We start from the raw sequence: 25,408 nt of genomic DNA, 5'->3' as shown, positions 1-25,408 counted from the left end.
CTTGTTCTAAAAGAGTGATTCCATAAGGACATAAGAATGGGCATATTGGGTCAGACCAAAGGTCCATCTAGCCTATATCCTGTCTTCCATCAATGGCCAATGCCAGGTGCCCCAGACAAATGAACGGAACAGGTAATCATCAAGTGATCCATCCCTTGTCGCCCATTTCCAGCTTCTGGCAAACAGGCTAGGCATACAATCCCTGCCCATCCGGGCTAATAGTCATTGATGGACCTCAAGTATCAGGGGGTAGCCGTGTTAGCCTGTATCTACAAAAACAACAAGGAGTCTGGTGGCACCTTAAAGACTAACAGATTTATTTGGGCATAAGCTTTTGTGGGTAAAAACCTCACTTCTTCAGATGCATAGAGGAAGTGAGGTTTTTACTCATGAAAGCTTATGCCCAAATAAATCTGTTAGTCTTTAAGGTGCCACCAGACTCCTTGTTGTTATTGATGGACCTATCCTCCATGAATTTATCTAGCCCTTTTTTTGAACCCTGTTATAGTCTTGGCCTTCACAATATCCTCTGGCAAAGAGTTCCACAGGTTGACTGTGTGTTGTATGAAGAAATACTGCCTTTTGTTTGTTTTAAACCTGCTGCCTATTAATTTCATTTGGTGACCCCTAGTTCTTGTGTTATGAGAAGGAGTAAATAACACTTCCTTATTTCCATTCTCCACACCAGTCATGATTTTATAGACCTCTATCATATCCCCCCCTTAGTCATCTCTTTTCCAAGCTGAAAAGTACCAATCTTATTCATCTCGCCTCATACAGAAGCTGGTCCATACCCCTAATCATTTTTGTTGCCCTTTTCTGAACCTTTTCCAATTCCAATATATCTTTTTTGAGATGGGACAACCACATCTGCCTGCAGTATTCAAGATGTGGGAGTACCATAGATTTATATAGAAGCAATATGATATTTTCTGACTTATTATCTATCTCTTTCTTAATTATTCCCAACGTTCTGTTGGCTTTTTTGATTCTCGCTGCACATTGAGAGGATGTTTTCACAGAACTATCCACAAATTTGTCATTACTGGTGAAAAAAAACATTTGCCACTCTTTCATTCACATTGCTGTTTGCAATAGGGAGATCCTTTTTGCCCTCACTTTTTGAGAGAATCCAGAGCCACAGCTCTGCAGACATATAATGAGAATTTTAGAAGAAAAATGAAAACTAAATACAAACTGGAAGGTTCCCAGCTTTCCAAAGCTCTTTTATCCATCTGTGTGCAGAATGGACAGAAGGAGAGGAGAGATCCTTATTAAATTGTTTCAGAATCATTAAGAAAATTGATTTTATCCTTCTCAAATATAAAAAGAGTATTATTTAGCTGGATTTACTTGTAAGAAGCAGAGGATGAACAATGTGCATTTCAGGGTCAGCATATGTAGTAAGAGAAATCTATGTCAATGATTGTTCACTAGTATTAAGCCTCACATTTTGCCTGTGCTCTTATTACCAATAAAGCCATTTAAAACTCTAAAGGAGGAAATTAATGTTTTTCCTGTTTAATGCTGGTTCCCCTATTAAAATACAAGCATTTACTTTGTAATGATCATTCTCAAGGGCTGAATTCAATACAGAGATTCAATCAGAAAGCATTGGGAGAAAACACATTCATTCTCTTGATTAAACTGAGATACAGTATGGTGCAGCAGCCAAAAATCAAGATTCTGCTCTGCCATTTTAACCTATAGACTGGATGGGCAGAGATCCATGGCAACAAGAAACCAGGGGAAACCATGCAGCAGTGAAGAGAATTGAAAGGGGTAAAGAGATTATTTTTTCATAAAATGTTTTCCTTTTATTATTGAGCTGGCATAACTATATATGTTGTTGTGCCTCACTGGATGGCTGTCTAATCACTTGGATCAAGATAATGGGGTGGAAGAATAGTTCAAACCAGACAAATTCAAGTTAGAAATTTTTAAGTGAGAGTGATTAGCCATTGGGAATAAACGACCAACAAAAGTGGTGTATTGTTTAAAAGCCAAAAATAGTTGAGAACTTAAAAATTAGATAGTAACAGACCACAAATCCATGATGATTGAATCTGATACTCCAAAGAAAAAAAGCTCTCCATTATGCTTGTAGCTATTTCTATCACTCAACAGATATTCTAGACTTCAACATAATGTTTGGGTTTAGCCTTTGTTCAGACATACTCACATTGCCTTCAGTAAAACACTATCTACTGGGGTATCTGGGCTATTTGCCTTTCTTACAGCTTTAGTCTTTAGGGGCCTGGGTACTCAGTGCCCTGCTATCTAGCTTGCTTTTGGAGGGGGACTGTTCTTCTGTATTTTGTCTGTGTCCCTTGCTTTCTATGGAGTACATACACTCCAATAAGATTGTTTGTTTTAGTTTTAGTTTTAGTTTTGTGACTGTGTGTTCTCCGTCCTTGGAAAAACTCCTTTCATAAATTCTAAGTATTCAGAGAACGTCTACAAAAATAATAAAAGTCAAGAAGGCCTGAATTACGAGGAAAGATTCAAATAATTACATGATTGTCTAAACAAGGAATACATGGAGGCATAGTATTGTCCACAAGTAAATGCAAGGTATAAACACCAGGCACAGACGAAAAAATTAAACAGACTAAAGGAAACGTTAGACTAAATATCAGGAAAGTTTTTCCCAAATGTGAGATCTCTAGTCTAGGGAATTGTTTCCCAAAGAAAGTTGTCAGTACTTTATGACTAGACTGGATGAGGCACTTGAAATTATACTGCATAGTACAGAACAATCCTGTAGGGAAATGATAGGATCCCCTAATAGGTCCTGTCTGTCTCTCATTTCTATGATTCTTTGTTATGGCAAACCTGTTTTACAAGGGCAAATATGCACATGGTGTGCAGAAACTGATTTCGTTTTAGGCAATTTTTATAAATGTTTCCAGCATTTTTCTATAAAAACTTTGCTGAAGAGGGAACTCTCAAATTACTTCTCATGAACACTAGAGCTTGGGAGGTAGGGGAAGGCACACTTCCACCAGAGAGGAAAAGTCACATTTTTAATAGTTTTTGTCAAAAAAACAAAATGTTGTGGTTTCACTTAGAATTCCATCAGCTTTCCATTCAAACAAATGTATTTTTCACAAGAGAATATATCTTTTTAGTGAAAATACTCAATTTAGACTAGGGCACTTTCAATATTTTCCATCATTTTCAGCAGGGAAAAATTTGCTGTTGACCAAATTTGAGACTTAATCTCATTGACTTTAAGGTCAGAAGGGACCATCATGATCATCTAGTCTGACCCTCATTGACTTTAAGGTCAGAAGGGACCATTTTGATCATCTAGTCTGACCTCCTGCATGTTGCAGGCCACAGAACCTCATCCACCCACTCCATTCATCCACCTTACATAGAGCCATTTAAAGACTTCAAGTTACAGAGAATCCACCATTTATACTAGTTTAAACCTGCAAGTGATCCAGGCCCCATGCTGCAGATAAAGGCAAAACCCCCCACAGTCTCTGCCATTCTGATGTGGGGGGAAATTCCTTCTGAACCCCAAATATGGTGATCCGTTAGACGCTGAGCATGTGGGCAAGACCCACCAGCCAAACACCTGGGAAAGAATCCTCTGTAGTAACTCAGAGCCCTCCCTGTCTAGTGTCCCATCAGCAGCCACTGGAGATATTTGCTGCCAGCAGTTGCAGATTGGCTACATGCCATTGTAGGCAGTCTCGTCATACCATCCCCTCCATAAACTTATGAAGCTCAATCTTGAAGCCAATTAGGTTTTTTGCCCCCACTGCTCCCCTTGGAAGGCTGTTCCAGAATTCACTCCTCTGATGTGTTAGAAACCTTTATCTAATTTTAAGCCGAAACTTGTTGATGGCCAGTTTATATCCATTTGTTCCTGTGTCCACATTGGCAGCTAACTTCTATTTATCTCGCTAATAGAGAGCAATCATATCTCCCTCAGCCTTCTTTTGGTTAGGCTAAACAAGCCAAGCTGTTTGAATCTCCTCTCAATAAGGTAGGTTTTCCATTCCTCAGATCATCCTAGTAGCTTTTCTCTGCACCTGGTCCAGTCTGAATTCATCTTTCTTAAAAATGGGAGACCAGAACTGCACACACGTCTTATGAACACTTGTGAAGTCAATGGGAGTTTTGCTATTGACTTAAATAGGAATTGATAAGGATCTTAATGGAGGACACTTAAAGGCTGACTGATGTTCTTAGGGCTTGTCTACACGGTCAGCTAGTGCACACCAAGCAATGGTATGAATATACAGTGCACTAACTTGCCATGCATTAACTTGCTTTGTGGACCCTGCAACTGTGCACCAAAAGTTCTGTAGTATGCTTTTATGCACTTCTCTTTGAAGTGTATCAGAACATACTGTGGAGCTTTTAGTTTATGGTGGCTGGATCTACGTGGCAAGTTAGTGTGCATGCAGCAAGCTAGTGAACTGTAGATTCACACCCTGGATTGCTGTGCTCTAATTTTCTATGTAGAGAAGCCCTCTGGTTCTTTTAATCCGCCACTTCCTTATGGTGGCAGATAAAGTCTTGAGGAAAAAGAATAAACAATGTATCTCCCATTATGGCATTAAAATAGTGTACCAGCTGTGAAATAAGCAGACTTGAAGGCATTTGTTTTCCCATTATCCTTTGGGTCTTGGTAATAGAGCTAATGAGCTAATAAAGGGCTGTGGATTTTTGTTTTGCTTTGTTTTGTTTTGTTTTGTTTTGTTTAAATAAAGCCACAACTATGATTTGGCATGGAAGTGGCGTGCCTTGATGTTACAGTCACTGCTAAATGTAATGAAGGTGCTAAGTTCAGACTTTGTCTTCTTGGATTTAGTTTTTGGCACTAGGCCAAGGTGAACATAGCATTCTTCAACTATGGAGGAAATCCTAAAATATTAACTTGCCTTCTTGAATGTCCCCTAGAGTTATGCTGAAATGACTTCAAGGAAAATAGAGAGCTGGCACTGTCATCCACCCCCTCATAGATGTAAATAATGGATAAAGAGTAATTACTGCCTGGATAGATTTATCGTATTACAATTAAAAAGTTCATTTCATAGTAGTAAAACAGGCCAGTGAAGGAGAGCTCTTAATAAAAGGGGTGAAATAAAGTTACATGTGACCAGACACATTCATTCCTACTATCTCTCCAAGAAGTAGAAAAAGGCTAGGTGGCCAAAAAAAAGGGGGCCTGCAGGGGACACATGTACTACCTCCTAAAAGAAATAAGAAATTATAATAGTAGTGATTTCTAATTCAGGAACAGAACTTCCTCCGATTCTGATTTATGCGGGAGTAAAACCTCAAATGTACAGCAGAGTTTGGGGTGTGAGTTAAAATCCCCAATTACATTAATAGATTTTAAAGACAGAAGGGACCATTATAATTATCTACTCTGATCTCCTGGCCATAAAACTTCATCAACCAATTCCTGAAGTGAGCCCAATAACTTGTAGATGAATTACAGCATATCTCTGAGAAAGACTTCCTGTTTTAGTTTAAACTCTTCCAGTGATCAAGCATCTACCACATTTCTTGGCAAGCTATTCCAATGGTTAATTGCCCTCACCATTAAAAATTTGCACTTTATTCCCAACTCGAATGTTTCTAGCATCAACTTCTGGCATTTAGATTTTGTTATGCCTCAGTCTGTTACATCAAAGAGCCCTCTGAATGTCCTCATCTAGAAATGTCCTCTTTGCAATGTGCTGCTTCTGCTGGGATTCCCTACGGGTACATTTTGTCATTGCAGGAATAATTGCTCTGATTTGTCATCCATTAAATAATAAAGAACAAGACTGCTTTTCACTGACTTCAAACCTTTCTGTCAAGTATCTCAAAGCACGTTTCAAAGGGGAGTAAATAGTATTTCCCCCATTTTACAGATCAGAAAACAAAAGAATAAAGAGTGTCATTGATTTGTGCATGGTCATAAAGCAAGTCAGAGGAGGAATAGAGAATGGAAAACAGCTCTCCCTATTCCTAATCCTTTCCTCTAACTATGTTGCTTTTACTTTCCTCTTCTATAATATGTAATAGGGCATACAAGCCCCATACTAGACAAGAAGGGGTTAAGGTGCTGCTCTAGGCCCAGCCTTGCCTTACCCTGCCCTGCCATACCTACAAGACATGCACAAGCTGGAGGAGGAGTTAAAATAGATGCAAAAAAAGCTCACTTGTGGGCTGACCAGGGAAGAGAACAGACCTTCAACCCCCAGCTCCTGAGGAAAGGGCTAAGGGAATACAGGATCTTCCCTGACACCTGCCAGAAGGGAAGGGAATGGAGACCCTGATTCTGATATGCCCTGAGAAGGAGGTATTCCCCTCTCTTGCTAACTCAGTTAGTTGGTGCTAATTTCACTTGCTTTTTCGTTTCTTGACTACCCTGGAAGGGGAGGCCTATGGAAGTGACCGGGCCGGAGGGCCAAGTCACTGGAAGAGGCAGCCTGCTACAGAGGCAGAGCAACCAGCAGCAGCAGACTCGGTAGAGAGAAAGCTGACTCATCCTGCCTGGCCATGAGGAGGTGCCAGTGGTGAGCTGACCTCATCACAGATGATTTCCAGAAATGACAGATGGAAAACGTTGACTTTACTTCCAAGACTAGATCAATGTACTATACACGATCTAGTCTGTTTTCCAAGCTACTGCAATTCTTTCTTTGAAAAACATCCCAGAATAGGGTTGTGTATATCAAAGACAAGGACTGACAGATACTATGAAAAATGCTGGGAACTAGCCAGCAACTGAATTATCTCCAGTGTAGAGGTTCACAAAAGAAGTTATTCAGGGAGAAAACCACTCACTAACCTCCATATCTGAAAAGTGGGTGCTTCAAAGACTCCACCAAGATGATCCAGGCAAGATAGTTTGTGGAACATTTAAACTGATAAGGTTCAGAAAACCACAACATGTATCTCTGACCTAGGTGACAGGCCACGTATTGATCTGAGGCTGAGTCTTTATGGGCTACAAAAGCTATGAAAGGGTATACACTTGACTAGGACATCCAGGAAATATATATCCTCCAATTCTCTAGCACACTGTTTCTGGCCTGTTATAGAACAGGTCCTTTGTCTTTGAAAGACTATCTTGTTATCTCACAAATGAAAAGCTTCTGGAGAAAAGGAACACAAAGAGATAGGAGTCCCATGCTTTCCTTAAAACTGAGGTGTCAGGCAAAGTTTCTAAATGGCATCAGTTTTTCCAGCTTTTAAAAGATGGGGTGGGGCTATTTGTAGGCTTGAGGATTCATACCATTTCTAGCCTCTCAAAAAGGAGAACTGGTTAATGGAACGAGGTGAAGAGCATCTGAAATGTCAGTAGTTTAATAATTAATGTTTGCCTCACAAACTTGTATCCCATGTAACCCAGTTTAATCTGTAGGAGTACCATGGGTTGATTTTGTAATTTTAGGTTTCGTAGCTGGAAAAGGATCAGGCTAGTATTTTTATGTTACCAAAGTAAATGAAAAGTGTTCTTAACACACAAAACTAAATTTCCAGCAAACATGAGATCAGTAGGAAACATCCGTCACCTTTTTATAGAAAGAAACTTCTCTTTAAAAGAAATGTTCCGGGTTACTGCAAATATGTCTTTCTCAAAATACTTATGAGCTTACTATAGCAACAGAGAACATAAGGACATCCTCCCTCAAAATAAATAGGCACTTTTCACCAATGTAGATTAAAAAAAGAGAGATTAATGTTGACTGCACTTAACCTTTCCTTCAGACATGCATTAGGATTTGGCTGGCAATTATAAACATCTTCAAAATAAAAAACCCTCTCTTTTTCTGAATTTTCTACATGATGAGCTAATGTTAATATGCTAAAAGTCCCTTGTGGAACCAATGGGAGCAGGTTTTGCAAAAAAATAGCATAAAAAGCAAAGAATTTACACTTTAATGTTGGCCTTTCAGTTGTATTTTTGTTTCATTTTATTGGCTATGTACTGGAAGGAAGTTTTCAAAAGGAAAATACCTTTTAGTTGCTGTAAAGGCACCACACTACATGAATAGCTGAACAGAGAAAACTGGAGATAATCCATCATAAAATAAAGTATTCCAAGATTGGCTGAAAGTTTCATTCTGATATTCCTAAGTGATTTTTAATTCCTTCTGTTTTTTTAGCGACATTAATGCTGACATGCAGCACCAGATTCCAGCTCTGGTAACTGAAGTCCTCTATTTATCCACAGATTAGCTACAGCATGGACAGAATTAGTGCAAGCTTCTCAACAATGTCCTGTTAATGTGGCTCAAACCCAGAGCCATAGAAAGATGAGTGTCATTTCATTTGCTTCCAACCCCATTCAGGATCTAATCAAATGCCCATCCAAGTAAATGGAAAAATATCCGTTGACTTTAATGGGTTTCAGATAAGGCTCTTAATCCCCATCTTCAATGATATAGTTGCAAACTTGCTCCAGTTGGGGTCATGGTTTACTGACTGTTAACTACTGAGACTTCCAGCTGATTTCATACAGGTCACCAAATTGCTATGGGTTGACAACTTTTTCTTACTACTTATGCTTACTACTGATCTAGTTCAGACAGAGCTGAACTAGTTATCTAGGATAAAAGGCTGAATAACCTAGTAAAATCACATGAACTATCCAATTCCTCTGATTTTTAATTCTTATATATATCCAGATAATGGTAGTGGCATTGAAAAATATATAGTTATGTAACTGTTGTATATAACCCAGCACGTAAATCTGTTTCTGTACCAGATGACTGGAGGATAGGTAATGTGATACCAACTTTCGAAAAAGGCTCCAGAGACAATCCTGGTAATTACAGGCTGGTAAGCCTAACTTTAGTACCAGGCAAATTGGTTGACACCAGAAACTTCTATGCTCAAACTCTGTTCACTATTTTTTTTTAACATCATCTTAATAACATTTTTAAATCTGAAAGAACAGAATTATCGGACATGTAGATGAACATGATTTGTTGGGGAAGAGTCAAATATGGATGTTGTAACGGGAAACCATGCCTCACATTTTTTGAAGGGGTCAGCAAACATCTGGACAAGAGTGTGCCATCAGATATAGTGTACTTGGACTTTCAGAAAGCCTTTGACAAAGTCCCTCACCAAAGCCTCTTAAGCAAAGAAAGCAGTCAGGGGATAAGAGGGAAGTCCTCTCATGGATCTGTAACTGGTTAAAAGACAACAACAAAAAATGGGTAAAAATAATGGTCAATTTTCAGAATGAAGATTGGTAAATAGTGATGTCTCCCCAGGGATCTGTACTGGGACCATTGCTGTTCAATATGTTCATAAATGATCTGAGAAAAGGGGTAAACAGTGAGGTGCTAAAATTTGCACACAACACAAAATTACTCAAGACAGACTGTGAAGAGTTACAAAGGGATTTCACAAAACTGGGTGAAGGGGCAAAAAAATGTCAGATGAAATTCAGTGTTGATACATGCAAAGTAATACACATTGGAAAACCTAATTCCAGCTATACAGAGAAAATGATGGGATCTAAATTAGCTGTCACCATTCAAGAAAGAGCTCTTAGAGTGATTGTGGATAGTTCTCTGAAAACATCCACTCAGTGTGCCCTGGCAGTCAAAAAAAGCTACCAGAATGTTAGGAACCATTAGGAAATGGACAGATAATAAGACAGAAAATATCCTAATGCTACTATATCAATCATAGTATGCCCACACCTGGAATACTACGTGCAGTTCTGGTCGCCCCGCCTCAAGAAAAGATATATTAGAATTGGAAAAAGTACAGAGAAAGACAAAAAAGGATTAAGGGAAAAGAACAGCTTCCATATGAGGAGAGATTAAAAAGACTTGGACTTGTCATCCTGGAAAAGAGACGACTAAGCAGGGATATGGTAGAGGGTCTATAAAATCATGACACATAGAGAAAATGAATATGGAAGTGTTATTTACTCCTTCACATAACACAAGAACCAGGGGTCACCCAATGAAATTAATAGACAGCAGGCTTAAAATCAACATAAGGAAGTACTTCTTCATGCAACACACAATCAACCTGTGAAACTCCTTGCCAGGGGATGTTTTGAAGGCCAAAACTATAATGGTGTTAAAAAAAAGAATTAGATTAGTTCACGGAGGATAGATTTATCAGTGGCTATCAGCCAACATGGTCAGGGATGAAGCTCCATGCATCAGCCTCTGACTGCCAGAAGCTGGAAGTGGACGACAGGGGATGGATCACCTGATGATTGATTTTTCTGTTCATTCTCTCTGGGGCACCTGGCATTGGCCACTGTCAGAAGACAGGGTACTGTGCTAGATAGACCATTGGTCTGACTCAGAATGGCCGTTCTTATATTCTTATAGCCAATTAATATATTACAAAGTGTTTGAACTTCAAACCAAGGGAGTGTGCAGAACAAGATGTGAGGAGGGACTGGGAGAAAGAAACTGTGTGTGTCTTGTGTGCTGGAAATATCGAGGTATTAGCTAAAAATATTTTGGTCATCTGGGGTTATCTGGGGATTCCTCACTAGGAGTTCCATCCAGTAGAGAGCTGCATTTCACTTTTATTTGTTTTGTTTTTAATTTTAAATGTTTACAAATATTCTGATACTTTTTATGTCCTAGGGAAGTAGATGCAGAGCAGAGCACATGAACTACAATTCTGCCTGGCCCCCTACATGGGCCGGGCAGAATCTAGTCCTTTATTAGGGGTTTCCTTGTGCTCTGTAGTTTCCCTTTCTCACCCCACTTCTTCAGTGTGGTAGCCATGCACTGATCTGATGTCCTAGTGAGGGTAGCAGCCTTTTGGAATTCTAACCTACAGATACCATTAAACCCACTGACTGGTCTGCTGCTTTCTATTGGACTCTTGCTTCTAACTCTGTGAATTACTCCTTCAAGTTAATTAATCTTTTCACCTTTAACTGAGTACCGCACATACTTTCTTATTGCAATCCTATCTATCATGTGCACACCCACTTGTACGTTTTGTAAGAAAAACCCCATGTGGCAAAGGACATAAAAATATTTTACAACATGAAAACTATGGGATCTGTGTGGTAACACTGACAAAAGTACAGAGAAAGAACATGCCAAAAATAGAGATCCTCTGCAGTGATGCCTGTTAAACTTTATTAATGCCCTGTACAAACATCAGAAGCCATTCCTATAGCTTTCTGTTCCAAAAAGTTTAACTGAAGAACAAAATGATGACCTTCATGGATTCCTTTTTGTCAAAATTCTTTTTACAATTCAAATATCTCCTGACAGCTCTCATTTTATTACCAAGGCCTATGCCTTTATGCGGAATGGGGTTTGAAATGGTTTAGCTCAGTAGTTTTCAAACTTTTTTTCTGGTGACCCAATTGAAGAAAATTGTTGATGCTTGTGACCCAATGGAGCTGGGGATGAGGGGTTTGGGATGTGGGAATGGCTCAGGGCTGGGGAATAGAGTTGGAGTGCAGGAGTGAAGGCTGCGGGGCAGGGATGCGAATGAGGTGTTCAGATGTGGGAGGGGGCTGGGATGCTGGAGGGGGTGAGGGCTCTGGGCTGGGGGTGCAAGCCCTGGGGTGGGGTTGAGAGGTTTGGGGGGGCAAGAGGGGGCTCTGAGTTTGGGAAAGGCTCAGGGCTGGGGCAGGAGGTTGGGACTTAACTCTGGTGGCTCCCGGTCAGCGGCGCAGCCAGGGTTCAGAGGCAGGCTTCCCGCCTGTACTGGAACCACAGACTGCGCTGCGCCCAGAGCCGCCACAACCCAGTACCTTACATTCCATGACCCAGTACTTGCAAACCACTGGTTTAGCTGGTGGATTTGTGATACTACAGCACTATTCATAGCAGTTTCTTCTCTCTAGTTTCAGCTCTCATCTGGCTCTCTTTTTGTTTCGCCATTCCGATTCTTGAATTTCTTCTCCTTCTACTGCCTTCTTTCTCAACCATCCTCTAGTGGCAGCTACAGTTTGTGGGAGAATCTTTAGAGACCACAGATCTGGCCTATGCAGAAGCTGAGAGGAGTATAGTCACAAATGGAGAGAAAACAGGATTGGACCCTGCTAGTCTTTGATTGGGCATGTCAGAAAAGGTGCAAAAGATACACAACCATAGTGGAAATGTAACCTAGCACAGAATGTGCATTAAAGGTCCCGCTTTGTCTTACAGCCGCAGGCAGACAGCCTTGGCTTGTTAGCTCAAGTTATAGTAGTTCATGCTCTGGAGGTCCCTACTTCAATTCCCCATATATCAGCCAAATGTTGAGACATAACTGTAGCTTTTTCTTTACATTACCCATAGGGGATAAAAGGATTCATTTGTTTTTAATTGACTCTTCCTGATATTCAAGGAAGCAATTCTCTGAAACCTAAAAAAATCCTCCTGGAATTCATAAGGCAGCTAGCTACATACCAAATCATGATTTTTAAAATTAATTTTCAAAATATTTAACAGCATATGCATTCCAAGGAACCCCCCTTTTAGCACAATACATTGTATCATGGGAGTTTATGAAAAACATCAAGGAAGAGAAGAATCTAACCAACCATGACATTCATCCTCAAACTCTAAAAGTCATGTTGGACTGTGTATCAAAAATAATGCTGATGTGTCAATGAGATACTGTTGGAAGGAAAGCAAGGGGTCACATGGAAATAGGCTAGTAGTAATTGGGGATAAAGTTTCACAATCTGCCCACATTGCCAGATCACAAGGCCTGACCAAGGCTACCAGAGTGAAGGGGAAAAGTGCAACAGAGAACCACAGTGCACCTCTCGAAGCATTTGAGAACTTGACCCTGCAAACACTTAAGGCTGTGAATAACTTTGATTACAATGTTTACGTTATGCATCAGCATTAATCTGCTACTTAACTGCAGCATATGGTAAATAGAGAAAAAAAACCTTGTGCTTTCCTTTTGGACCAGATCACTGTCCAGATGGCTTTTGGGGATGGGGTGACATTTTGCTATTTAGATACTTACACAGCATCTGAGCATCCACAGATATTTCAGGAGTCTTGAAAAAGCTAAGCAACACAGTTTGATCATGTTTGACATTTGATCAATAGAAGAAAAAACATTAGGGGAAAAATGATTGAATATGTTTGTGTAAGCAGAGTCAGGATGAGCTCTACCCTGACATCTGGTGGTGAATTATGGTGAGTGTGGAAAAGAACTCCAGGGGCTGATCTTGTTTGCATAGGCACACCCACCCGCCTGGCATGAGACAACAGCAACTGATAGTGGTTACTTTGAATGGGGTGGAATCCCCAGTTTCTCTGTTATTGGGGCAGGAAGAATAAAGTGTTGTTACCCAGATTATGTGAATCAAGGACAATGAAACTGTTTTATGACAGAGTGTCTCACCATCACCTAAGTAGCACTCGCTAGACAAGGGACATGGGTTCCACAACCCAGTGAATGGAGAGAGGATGGGGACAGGTATTTGTATCTGATGGTATGCCCCTCCCCCACCTTTGAGGGCTTGAAACACTAATTGCACCACCTTCTCTCTCCACTGTTGAACGTCAGATCTAACTTTGATTCCATTAGGAGTCTAGTTATAGGCTGCTGAGCTGAATTCACTTTGGGCCAATGGTGCACCAGCATTGGGGTTCCCCCACTATAAGCTGAAATCACAAAAGAGCTAAAGTTATTAAGAGCTGAGATCACTGAGTGCTGTATTAATTAGTGGGGGAGTCTGAAGCTATATTGCTAAGCGGCTGGTGGAGCAGTTTGCGGAGATGGCTGGAGGAGCAGCAAGCGGCGTGAAGCCTTGCAGGGACGATTGGAGTGGCCCAAGGAACAGTGAGCAGAGCTGTTTGTGGGGACGGCTGGAGCAGCTCACAGGTCGGGGAGCGGAGCAGCTCGTAGAGCAGCGCAGTTCGTGGGACGGCAGGAAGTGGACTGGCTCGTGGTGAAGACTGCGGCGGAACCCCACGGAGAGGCGGCCAGCCGGCCTCAGATCACGTAAGGTGCCCCTTAACACCCTGCGTGCCCCCCTTTTACTCTGGGGCTGCACTGACGAGGGACAGAGACTTTGGGGGTTGTTGGACTTTTGGGACTTTGGGTGGTTGCTGGACCCAAGAGACTTTGGGGGTGTTGGACTTTGGGGACTCGGGGTGATTTTTGGGTTGCTGGATTCAAGAACCAAAGGGAAAGGACACAGCCCAATTTGCTGGGGTGGGTCTTTTGCTCATGGTTTGTGTTATGAATCCTGTTTGTGGTGTTTTTCCAATTTAATGCTGATGTCGTTTACCTCATGTTATTAAACATTTTCTGCTACACTCAGACTCCGTGCTTGCGAGAGGGGAAGTATTGCCTCTTAGAGGCACCCAGGGGGTGGTATGTAATTGTCCCAGGTCACTGGGTGGGGGTTCGAGCCGGTTTTGCATTGCGTTATTGAAACGGAACCGCTAGATACAGAACCCGGCCCTTGTTGCTGCCAACTTAGATGGGCAGAAGGGTTACATTTGAATAAGGAATAAGATCCATATCCTGTAGCCCTACAGAAGTCAATAGGGCTCCACGTAGGTGCAAGTGTCTGACTCCTCAGACCAGCTTGCAGAATCAGGGCTTAAACCATGATTTGCCCATGGATATTCCACTGGCAAAAAAAGTGGCTGAATTCCTTATTTATATTTTTTCATTCCAAATTATTTCATTGTAAATTATTCACTCTGCACTATCTATGGCTGGTATGTTTTTTGTTTTTATTTTAATGTGAATTTAAAATTGTGCATAACATTAAGTGTTTGATTTCTTTATTTAAGACTCACTCTGGGGACTATCATGTGCTTATGTACCCTGATGAACTGGACACATAATCAACTGCCACAGAAATCCATCAGAATAATACAGAAGTGAATACAGACTATTTAACAAAGGAAATTTGTCATTTGTGTTTCCTTTGTCTTTTCCTTTTAAGGCCCACATCTTATTCAGTTTGTCCAGTTAACAATGATCTTATGGTTCTTTAAAATTATTTATTTCAAACTAGAATTCCAGTTTTTTCCTGTGGACAAATTAACCATTCCCTAATTCATTAGATATTGTTAAAACTAGTCCTTTAAATGACATCGTTTAATTTTTTTTGATTCCACAAAGAGAAAAATTTAAGGAGTGTTCCTAATCACCATTTATGCCTCTTCTATTCATGAGTGTTATGATTAATCAAGGAGAGAACGGCTCTTTCCCTTGGGAATACAGTGCCCTTTGTTTTCTTGCTATTTGCTATCACACGATTTTCTCAGCAGAGTAATCTTAAAAATATTTTGACGATGGGGATGGGGGAGGAGAAGTGCAATTAAAATACTACTTTGCCTTTTCCACAGAGAAGCTATGTTCCAAACGGTGACATAATCCCTAGGACAAATATGGCTTTCAGTGTGCCACCCACCACCCCATAGCCTGAAGTAATGTAAATATTTGCTTCAGTCTGTGAAGCCTGTTGCTGGTATTCAACATGCTGGTATTAGCATGGAGATTTCAAGAATGAATCAGAGTGTTGTGCTGGGAAGCTACTAACTACTGTTATACTTTATGGAAAACACCATTTCCCCTTCAGCTGCTCACTGTCAGACAAGGCAGATTAAAAAAGGCAGATTAAAAAGGAAGAGTCTTTACTTTAAGACTTCAGATTCCGATCTTATCACTTCTGCTTTTCAGTACTTCAGCTCAAGTTATTTTGGCATCTAAAGCAAGCCTGATGGTGAGCGTAAGGTTCTTCTAACAGGACTACAGGGTGAATCAATCAAGAGCCTGTCTGATTAATTGGACCATTTGCAGAGAGGGGAAGAGACAAAATGACTGTACAAATCTAGAACAATCGGACTTTTTTCAAGGAGTTGAAATCTAGAATGTAATTTTGGGCTCTGCTTGAGGGTAATATATATCTTAGCATTTTCCTTCTGGTGTAGAGAATACAAACCTCATAGAGGAATGTAGTTACTTCGTTGAACTGAAACACACGAGAAAGCAAGGAGTCAATATTAGGAGAATGCTTCCTATTAACGGACTAGGGGACTGGTATTACCTCAGGATCCGCTACTGTGGATCCTTGTGGCCATGTGGAGCCCTGCTGAAAGATTCCAAACTGGTGCTTTATGTTGGGCAATGGAGAGGGTTCATGGAAGCTCCTTTTTGGGTGATAGCTCGGGTTGGTTCTCTTTTAATATGAACCATGCTTGGTCTAGGAAATCAAACACGGTCCTCACCTGTGTGATTTACATATTCTCAACCAGTTGCAGTACTAGTCTGCCAAGGTCATTCCTGAATCTAGGATGGTCACATTATACTGAAATGTGATACTCTTTTGCTTTTACAAGGGTAACTTACCTTCTCACTGCAGTTCTAACCTCACATATGTCAAACAAGGAAACTTTGTTCCTCCTCAGTTCAAGCTCTGTGTAATGGGGCTAACCCAATTCTTGTTTCTGAGGTTTCTACACTAGCAAGACATTGACATAAAGGCCCTATAATGAAGAAATATACTATTGTCTTTCTCAACAATATTGATATTTAGATATTGTGTGCAATATTGGGATATTTAGAATGTGTGCAACAACTCAGACAAATGCTGGCCTCAAATCCCTGTGCCCAGCTCCCACAGATGCCAGTGCAGTCAGAGCAAGCATGCATAAAAGAGCAAGAACAAAAATGCCATTTCTAGTTTTAAAGTTGCTAGGAGACAAAACGGGATATGATATCCTTCTTCTTCAATACAATGTTATGACAGACAGATAGCAGCCCTGTGTTATGATAGGAATGTTCAGAGGGCATGCACTGCTTAGTATGCCATGTCATCATGCTGAACAATCATTTCCAATGTAAGGATTAACTAGTGCCCTGGTATGGCACAAAGGGCTCAATGATCTATGCTGGGTGTAATTTCCCATGGGATATCTCAGGAATTACTTACTTGTACCAATCCAAAGGTGATTCTTTTGATCTGATACACATGATTATTGACCAGGTAGAGGACCGAGAGTGGCTGAAGAAATGTACAATACACAGAAGAAATTGTATGAGCACACGCATCCCTGAACAATGTGCAATTCATTCCCTTCATTAATGCTCCTTTTTCCCTTCAGGCAAATTACCAGTGTATGATAATAAAGGGTTTCAGTCAGACACTTTTGAGCACTTCGACACATTGTTGGACAGATGCCATGTTCTCGGAAATAAACGTGTGGCTTTTTTTGCAGAGTGTTCTCACAAGCAGGCCTGGAAAGGGAACATACGCTTCCATCAGTGCCAGATTATCTGATGCAAAACTTCAGAGGCTATTGGCATGAGCTTGAGACAGGAGGGGGCTGTTTTGTGAGAAAGGTAAGGAGCTGGGGAGGAAAAAAGACAATGTAATTCAGCCAACTGCAGTAGGTGCTGCTGGTTCAGTGTCAGTTTCAGATAGAAATCCAAAAGGGAAAACCAAAGGGATAGTGTAGTAACACTGATGAAAAGAGGGAAGTATCAAGACAGTGACTCACATTTATTCATCCTGAAACATCTCACGTTTTTTGTTCTGATGGATCCCAAAGCACTTCACACTGGGCTGCGTTGTGACTCAGATTCTACTCTGGAGCACAATCTTCTACTCCGGGCCCATTATGCTGGGGAGGTTAGGGGGAAGAGAGAATTAAATTGGAACCCTTACCAGGGCACAGGAAACTCCCCTTCCCCTCCTGCTGACACCCACAGCCAACCTCTGCCATCCCACTTGCTTTCAGACAGGGAAGCATCTGAGGAAAAACCCCTGCATTCCTTACTGCCCCCCACAGCTGCAATCCTAACATTAACATGGCCATGTAGGGGAAAGGGTGGGGACTCCCTTCTACCCCTTCTCCCCCACTTTGGCATAATAGACCAGAGCACAATCTTTTCCTTAGGTATGAAGTGGCCATTACTGAGACCCATCACCTCTGCCTCATACTTGCTTTATATAACTGGGTAAGCTAAATGAGGTGGAAGACCTTCCCACTGGGGTACACTAATACAATACAGCCATGACTCAAAAGCTGGTCTTATTTTTGTTCCCGTTGAACCAGTCTAACCACCATCGTAGTCATACATTAGTGTTCGATAGAACTACAGTTTCAACAGTATCATTACAGCACTTTGAGTCATCTCTCTGGTACACTCATCTTTGAGCGTGTTTGAACGGAACAGGGAACTGGGCGATTTTATCTGAACATTTTTGTTTTTGTTTTACTTTAACCATGGCTATAAATGATGATATAACAACAACCAAGAGGAGGAAGTCAAAGTCTAGCCATATTGCTCTGATAATTCCAACATTCAGTAACAAGTTTACTATTTTAGGGCTGTTGATTAATCGTAGTTAGCTCATGCAATTAACTCCAAAAAATTACACCTCTACCCAATATAATGCTGTCCTCGGGAGCCAAAAAATCTTACCGTGTTATAGGTGAAACCGCGTTATATTGAACTTGCTTTGATCCGCCGGAATGCACAGCCCCACCCACCCCTGGAGCGCTGCTATACCACATTATATCTGAATTCGTGTTATATTGGGTCGCGTTATATTGGGGTAGAGGTGTAATTGTGATTAATCGCAGTTTTAATCGCACTGTTAAACAATAGAATACCAACTGAAATTTATTAAATTTTTTGAGATGTTTTCCACATTTTAAAATATATTTATTTCAATTACAACACAGAATAGAAAGAGTACAGTGCTCACTTTATATTTTTTATTACAAATATTTGCACTGTAAAAATGACAAACAAAGAAATGGTACTTTTCAATTCACCTCATACAAGTATTGTAGTGCAATCTCTTTATTGTGAAAGTGGAACTTACAAATGTAGATTTCTTTTGTTACATAACTGCATTCCATAACAAAACAATGTAAAATTTTCAGGTGACGTAAACAAGTGGGCAGCATTATCTCCTGCAAATGTAAAAAAACTTGCTTGTTTGAGCGACTGGCTGAACAAAAAGTAGGACTGAGTAAACTTGTAGGCCTTAAAGTTTTACACTGTTTTATTTTTGAATGCAGTTATTTTTTGTACATAATTCTACCTTTGTAAGTTCAACTTTCATGATAAAGAGATTGCACTATAGTAGTTTATTAGGTGAATTGAACTATAGTATTTCTTTTGTTTTTTACACTGCAAATATTTGTAATAAAAAATAAATATAAAGTGAGCATTGTACACTTTGTATTCTGTGTTGTAATTGAAATCAATATATTTGAAAATGTAGAAAATATCCAAACATATTTAAATAAATGGTATTCTATTATTATTTAACAGCCCTATTTATTATTATTCTATTTGTATTTCAGTAGCACCACCAACTCAGCCTTGGGCGCCCATTGTGCTAGCATTATACACACATAGTAAAGACAGTCCATACTTTGAAGAGTTTAAACTAAACAAAGGGTGGGAGACAGCAAGTATTAGAACCCCATTTTAGATATGGAGAACTGAGGCAAAAAGAGATTAAGTAACATGCCGAAGGTAACACAGGAAATCTGAGTCAAAGACAGAAATTGAATCCAGATCTCCTGGATTCTGGGTGAGTGCCTTAACCATAAGGACAGGTTTCAGAGTAGCAGCCATGTTAGGGGTTTTTTCACTTCAGCAGGTGGGTATTGTAGTCAGATTGACAGAGCCAGACGAGTACCCAGGAGTCACCTCCTACAAGACAGGCCCAACAAAGAAAATAACAGAACACCACTAGCTGTCACCTTCAGCCCCCAACTAAAACCTCTCCAGCGCATCATCAAAGATCAACAACCTATCCTGAAAGATGATCCCTCACTCTCACAGATCTTGGGAGACAGACCTGTCCTCGCTTACAGACAACCCCCCAACCTGAAGCAAATACTCACCAGCAACCACACATCACTGAACAGAGACACTGACCCAGGAACCTATCCTTGCAACAAAGCCCGATGCCAACTCTGTCCACATATCTATTCAAGTGACATCATCATAGGACCTAATCACATCAGCCATACCATCAGGGGCTCATTCACCTGCACATCTACCAATGTGATATATGCCATCATGTGCCAGCAATGCCCCTCTGCCATGTACATTGGCCAAACCGGACAGTCTCTATGCAAAAGAATTAATGGACACAAATCTGACATCAGGAATCATAATACTCAAAAAACAGTGGGAAAACACTTTAACCTGCCTGGTCATTCAATGACAGACCTGTGGATGGCTATTTTACAACAGAAAAGCTTCAAAAACAGACTCCAACGAGAAACTGCTGAACTCAAATTGATATGCAAATTAGACACAATCAATTTAGGTTTGAATAAAGACTGGGAATGGCTGAGCCATTACAAACATTGAATCTATCTCCCCATGCAAGTACTCTCACACTTCTTATCAACCTGTCTGTACTGGGCTATCTTGATTATCACTTCAAAAGTTTTTTTTCTTGTACTTAATTGGCCTCTCAGAGTTGGTAAGACAACTTCCACCTGTTCATGCTCTCTGTATGTGTGTGTATATATATATATCTCTTCAATATATGTTCCATTCTATGCATCCGAAGAAGTGGGCTGTAGCCCATGAAAGCTTATGCTCAAATAAATTTGTTAGTCTCTAAGGTGCCACAAGTACTCCTGTTCCTTTAACCATAAGGCCATCTTTCCTCCCAATGAGTTGCTGCCTCTCTGCTTGAATGTGACTTGATGGTTTTCATCTCTCAAGGAAAAATCTAGTCCAGATGTTGAGTGAACTCATCTGAGTTGTTCTTAATAATCTATCCTTTCTGTTTATAAAACAATGTTAACAAGTTTGTTTATTTTTTGTCTGGTTGGGTCTTTTTGTTTGTTTTATTTTTTTAATGACTAAGCCAAGTAATTTCTTGGAGATTTAGCTTCCAAAGCTGTGTCATTTTTGGACAGCCAGATTGCTTTTATTCTATGAATAGGGCTTATTCACTATCTTTTTTTCAGCTGTGCAAAGTGGTTTTAGAAAAATGAATCATCCATTTGTTGGATCATGTTGTTTTGGTATTTAACTGTAAAATACAGACTTTCGTCTCCATTCTCTATTGCTCTATTTAAATATCATGGATAACAAAGGTTGCACCTCCCCTTTCATCTTTCATTTCAAGAAATGCCAGTCATTGACAATGAGAAACTTCCCCACATGCTTCTTGGGTTATTTTGCTTGGTCACATATGTAAATCTCAAGAACAGGAACTAAATTTGGTAAAATTAATCAGCACTCCTATGCTATAGTTTCAGGATCAGAAGTGGTGCCCAGTGGGTAGATTTCATCCAGCAGCAACTGGATGTCTTTGCTTTGTACTGAGCACTAAGAGGTTTCTTTCACCAGCATTAACTTAGTCTTACTCTCACTTGAACAAGAAGGAAGACTAGTTATATAATGTTTTATTTGTTCACTCCTAATCTCCTAGGGCTTGGTGAAGTTCAGTTGGGTGAATAAATTGACCCTTCCATTGGAATGCTGCTGGAGAGCTTTGAGTTCAGAAATTCAAACTTCCAAACAAATATTAAGAAGTTGGTTCACAGCCAGCCCCTGGCGAACGAGTTTGTTACCACCATTGCAAACTTGGCCCCTCTATTCTGCAAGGTACTTAAACACGTGCCTAACTTCAAGCATGTGAGTAGTCTCATTGACTTCAGGGGAACTATTCATGTGTCTTGCTGGCTTAGGAACTAAATCCTGTAAGGTTCCCATCTCATTAGGGAAGCCAGCAGCTATAGACACACAGTCATTACAAAAGAAACTTTGCTTCTTGAAACTGAAGCCTTTCTAAAGAGTCAATTGGTACATACAGTTCATTATTCTGAGGGTTGAAAAAAATGCTACACCATTAGAAATGCCTCTCAAATTAGTGAGTTAATGAAGTTACTATAACATTTTAAGAAAGGACTCTGCTTTTTCTCTTCACTTAGATGTCCTTTACAGGAAGCATTATGAAACATGCTCTCTGATGACGACTGATCTTATTTCAACTCCTTGATTAAAATTGTTACCATACTGTAGTTTGATAGACTTATGAGGGTTTTACTAATCAAGGGAAATGAACAACTGGTTTTCTAATAGGAACCAGTTTTGTTTTAAGACATCTGCGAATCTGGGTCAGTTATTCCAAGTCACTCCTGCTTAAAAAAAAAAATGTTGTAATTAAGCAAAGATATGTCAGACCAATCACTAAGGGGAAACTCAAAGATCATTTAGCTCTCATCAGCTACAGAAGACACCATTAATATTGCAGTACTTTATGGCACCTGTTCAACATGTTTGTCTTTATAAGTCTCTAGTTTCTTGTAAGCTTGCCAGATATCTTTAATGTAGCCCCATGGGAAAATGACCTATCAGTATTTTTTTTCCTGCATTTTCTCAGAATGAGATAAGGGACGTTCTTTGATCATACTAAGCAAAGATTGCACTCCTTGGTTTTCTAGCTCCAGGGCAGTCGTATGAGAGTGTCACTAGTCAATGATGTGTGTCAGCAGACTGGATGTTCTACATGAAGATACAATATGCAATGGTGATATCCAGGGGGATGCGTGGAGAGAGAAATGAGCATTGTAAGTAGTGAAAATTTAGTATGGGTGTCTCTAACTACAATCTGTATGGATGATACTATGAATGATTCCTATCGTGCTCTGTGGGTTTTTTAAATTCATATTCATTCTCCCTTCTCTCACTCTCCTAAATCTCAAACAGGTAGTGATTACAGTTGCACTGCAGATACAAATATTTTTCTGACTAAAGCTCCAATCTGATAATGTTCCACACTTGTCATCGTTGAGGTACAAAGAACAAAAGCCTCTTCCTTTTCCTTTTCTTCTAAGGAAATACAGGAGAGAGATCTCTCAAGGTGGCATCTAGTGAGATGTTGGAAATGCCAGGGAGAGGAAGAAAATGCAAGAGAGCATTACAATGCCTACACTAAAAAAACGGGTAAAATGTTGGAGAGGAACAAAATTCCTGGGGAGGATCATAACATAGCACAAGAGAAAAAGTTCAAAAACATCCTCCTCTTGTCTGTCCTTCAATGTTTTTTCTGCCTACCAAAGTGTGATTGGGGTGGGGGAAGGGAGCTTCCACTGTTCATTAAAAAGAAAGGAAAACAGGCCACTTGCCCCAGTCATCTTCATTATTTCACAAGGTCTGCTACACAGCAAAGGAGCTACTGATGGTTCAAAGGAAGGTTTCTTCTCATGACATGTGATGTCACTGATCGTTCTAAACGTATGAAGAGATACAAGGAATTTGGACAAATAGTTGGTATTTACAGTGAAAACTTGAGAATAAGCCCTTAACTACATTCTGTCAAAATGCTTGAGAGCTGAACTAATGCCCTGCTCCTGCCTACACTTATACACTTGCTTAGCTTCACTCATATGAGCAGTCCTATTGACTTCACTGGGACGATGCATGGGAGTGAAGCTAAGCACATGCATGATTGCAGTCAAGCTCTTTCTAATACAATTCCAGGATTACCACTCACTGTGTGTCACACTCTGAAGCCTAGGATGTCTATTGAGTCATGGTGAAGTAATAGAAGTAGCTACAAGCATAGTTGAGGCCTCTTTTTGTTCATAATATCACCAGGTTCAATTATCACTGGGATTCATGGTCTGTTACTGTCCAGTTTTTAGTTTCTCAGCCATTTTGACTTTATGAATTACATCTGTGCTGTTCACAGTGAGACTAAGGCATGTATCTATGCTATGACAAGAGTTCCTAGACCATTGTAATGTCAGAGTTAACGCAACCAGTCACCATTCTTACTCTACAGCTAATTTGCATGCAACAATTTCATTGGTTGTTTGAGGGAGATTGCACGGAGAGTGGATTACTTGGCTAATCTGCTGTATCCATATGACAGCACAGGCTTTCAATTACTAGTTTTAATATAAAGTCTATTGGTTATTCAATTAAAGTGATCCCAATCCTTTCCCTAAAAGAAATGAGTAACACCCTCTGAAGCTCATCTCTTTCAGGGATGATAACAGGAAATCAGGCACCTCCTATTTATTTCCCCCAACAATATTGAAGTTGCACCTGAACTGGAATGTGGAGAACCAATTCATTATCAGAACCACCAGGTTTGGGTCTTCAGGAAGGGAGAAGCTCAAAGCAATAAGAGAGGGTTGGGAGAAAGAAAGAGGATGGCTAGACTTTGGGAGCTCCTTCTGAGATGGGAATTTTGACAGTAGGCCAGGAGAGACACTGAGAAACCACATGGCTGGAAGCAACCACTACTGGAAGCCTTGATAAAAAAGGCAGGAATTGGATCTCCAGGGGGAAACCCTGTGAAATATTGCTCATGACCAGAGCTGAAAAGGACTTTGTAGAGCCAGAAATGGGCTGAAGAAAAGGGCAGAGGTGCAGGCTAAGATAGGAAGAAGTCCAGGAAAGCAGCAAGTGGTTGGAGGAAGCATACCTTGGCTGCTCACAACTGGTTCCCTGGACTGGAACCTAGAGAAGAAGGAGGGTCTGAGTTCCCCTACCAACCACAAAGGAGGTGGGAAACTCCCTGATACAAGGGGTGCAGACTAGTGGAAGCCCTGAAACAAGGAATATGAGGACCACTGGGTCCAAAGTCAGGGGTTCAAGATTATTGAACTATTTGTTGGTAGGATTTTGTTACTCCAAAAGGAGGGGAGTATACGTGAGCTGTGTGGAGGGCTGGGTCACAAGCAGATGCAGACAACTGCATTGCTGGAGTGGTTGCTTGGATCATCCTGTCCAAATTACTAAGCCATAAAAAGTGAGAGGATGCATGTGTAAAATTCAGCAAGGGACAAGAAACCTATCAAATAGGCCAAGGAACTAAAAGACAGGATGGCCACCTCAAAAGGAACCATTGAGTCTGACAATGTTGAAATGAAATGATTACAGTATAGAGCAGAGGTGGGCAAACTACGGCCCATGGGCCATATCCGGCCCACGAGACTGTCCTGCCTGGCCCCTGAGCTCCCGGCCGGGGAGTCTAGCCTCTGGCCCCTCCCCTGGTGTCCCCCTGCAGCCGCAGCACAGCGCACCACCAGCGCTCTGGCCAGCCACTCCTGTCGGGCAGCACAGGCAGCGTGGCTGGCTCCAGGTGGTGGGGCTGCAAGCTCCTGCTGCTCTGAGCAGCATGATAAGGGGATGGGGGTTGGGGGAGTTGGATAAGGGGCAGAGGGTCCCGGGGGACAGTCAGGGGACAGGGAGCAGGGGGCGGTTGGATGGGGCAGAGGTTCTGGGGGGGGCGGTCAGGGGACAGAGAACGGGGGGGTTGGATAGGTATGGGAATCCCGGGGGCGGTTAGGGGTGGGGGTCCCGGGAGGGGGTGGTCAGGGGACAAGGAGCAGGGGCGTGTTGGATGGGTTGGGAGTTCTGAGGGGGCCAGTCAGGGGGTGTGAAGTGGGAGGGAGTGGATAGGGGGCGGGGGTCAAGCTGTTTGGAGAGGCACAGCCTTCCCTACCCGGCCCTCCATACAGTT

The 25,408-nt window shown here is 41.0% G+C and overlaps 1 long non-coding RNA gene across 1 annotated transcript in view; it reads left to right on the top strand.

The window, feature by feature from the left end:
- The first annotated feature begins 22,371 nt into the window (after window positions 1-22,371).
- LOC101947216 (uncharacterized) overlaps window positions 22,372-25,408 on the top strand; it is a 70,596-nt gene continuing 67,559 nt past the window's right edge. Inside the window, exon 1 of the long non-coding RNA XR_010588669.1 lies at window positions 22,372-22,502. This is a non-coding gene — a long non-coding RNA (uncharacterized LOC101947216). The remainder of the gene's footprint in view (window positions 22,503-25,408) is intronic.

Source organism: Chrysemys picta, chromosome 6 (assembly GCF_011386835.1).
Source record: "Chrysemys picta bellii isolate R12L10 chromosome 6, ASM1138683v2, whole genome shotgun sequence".
Lineage (NCBI taxonomy): Eukaryota > Metazoa > Chordata > Testudines > Emydidae > Chrysemys > Chrysemys picta.
Note: the sequence above shows the minus strand (reverse complement) of the source record. Positions and strands in the feature narration are given on the sequence as shown.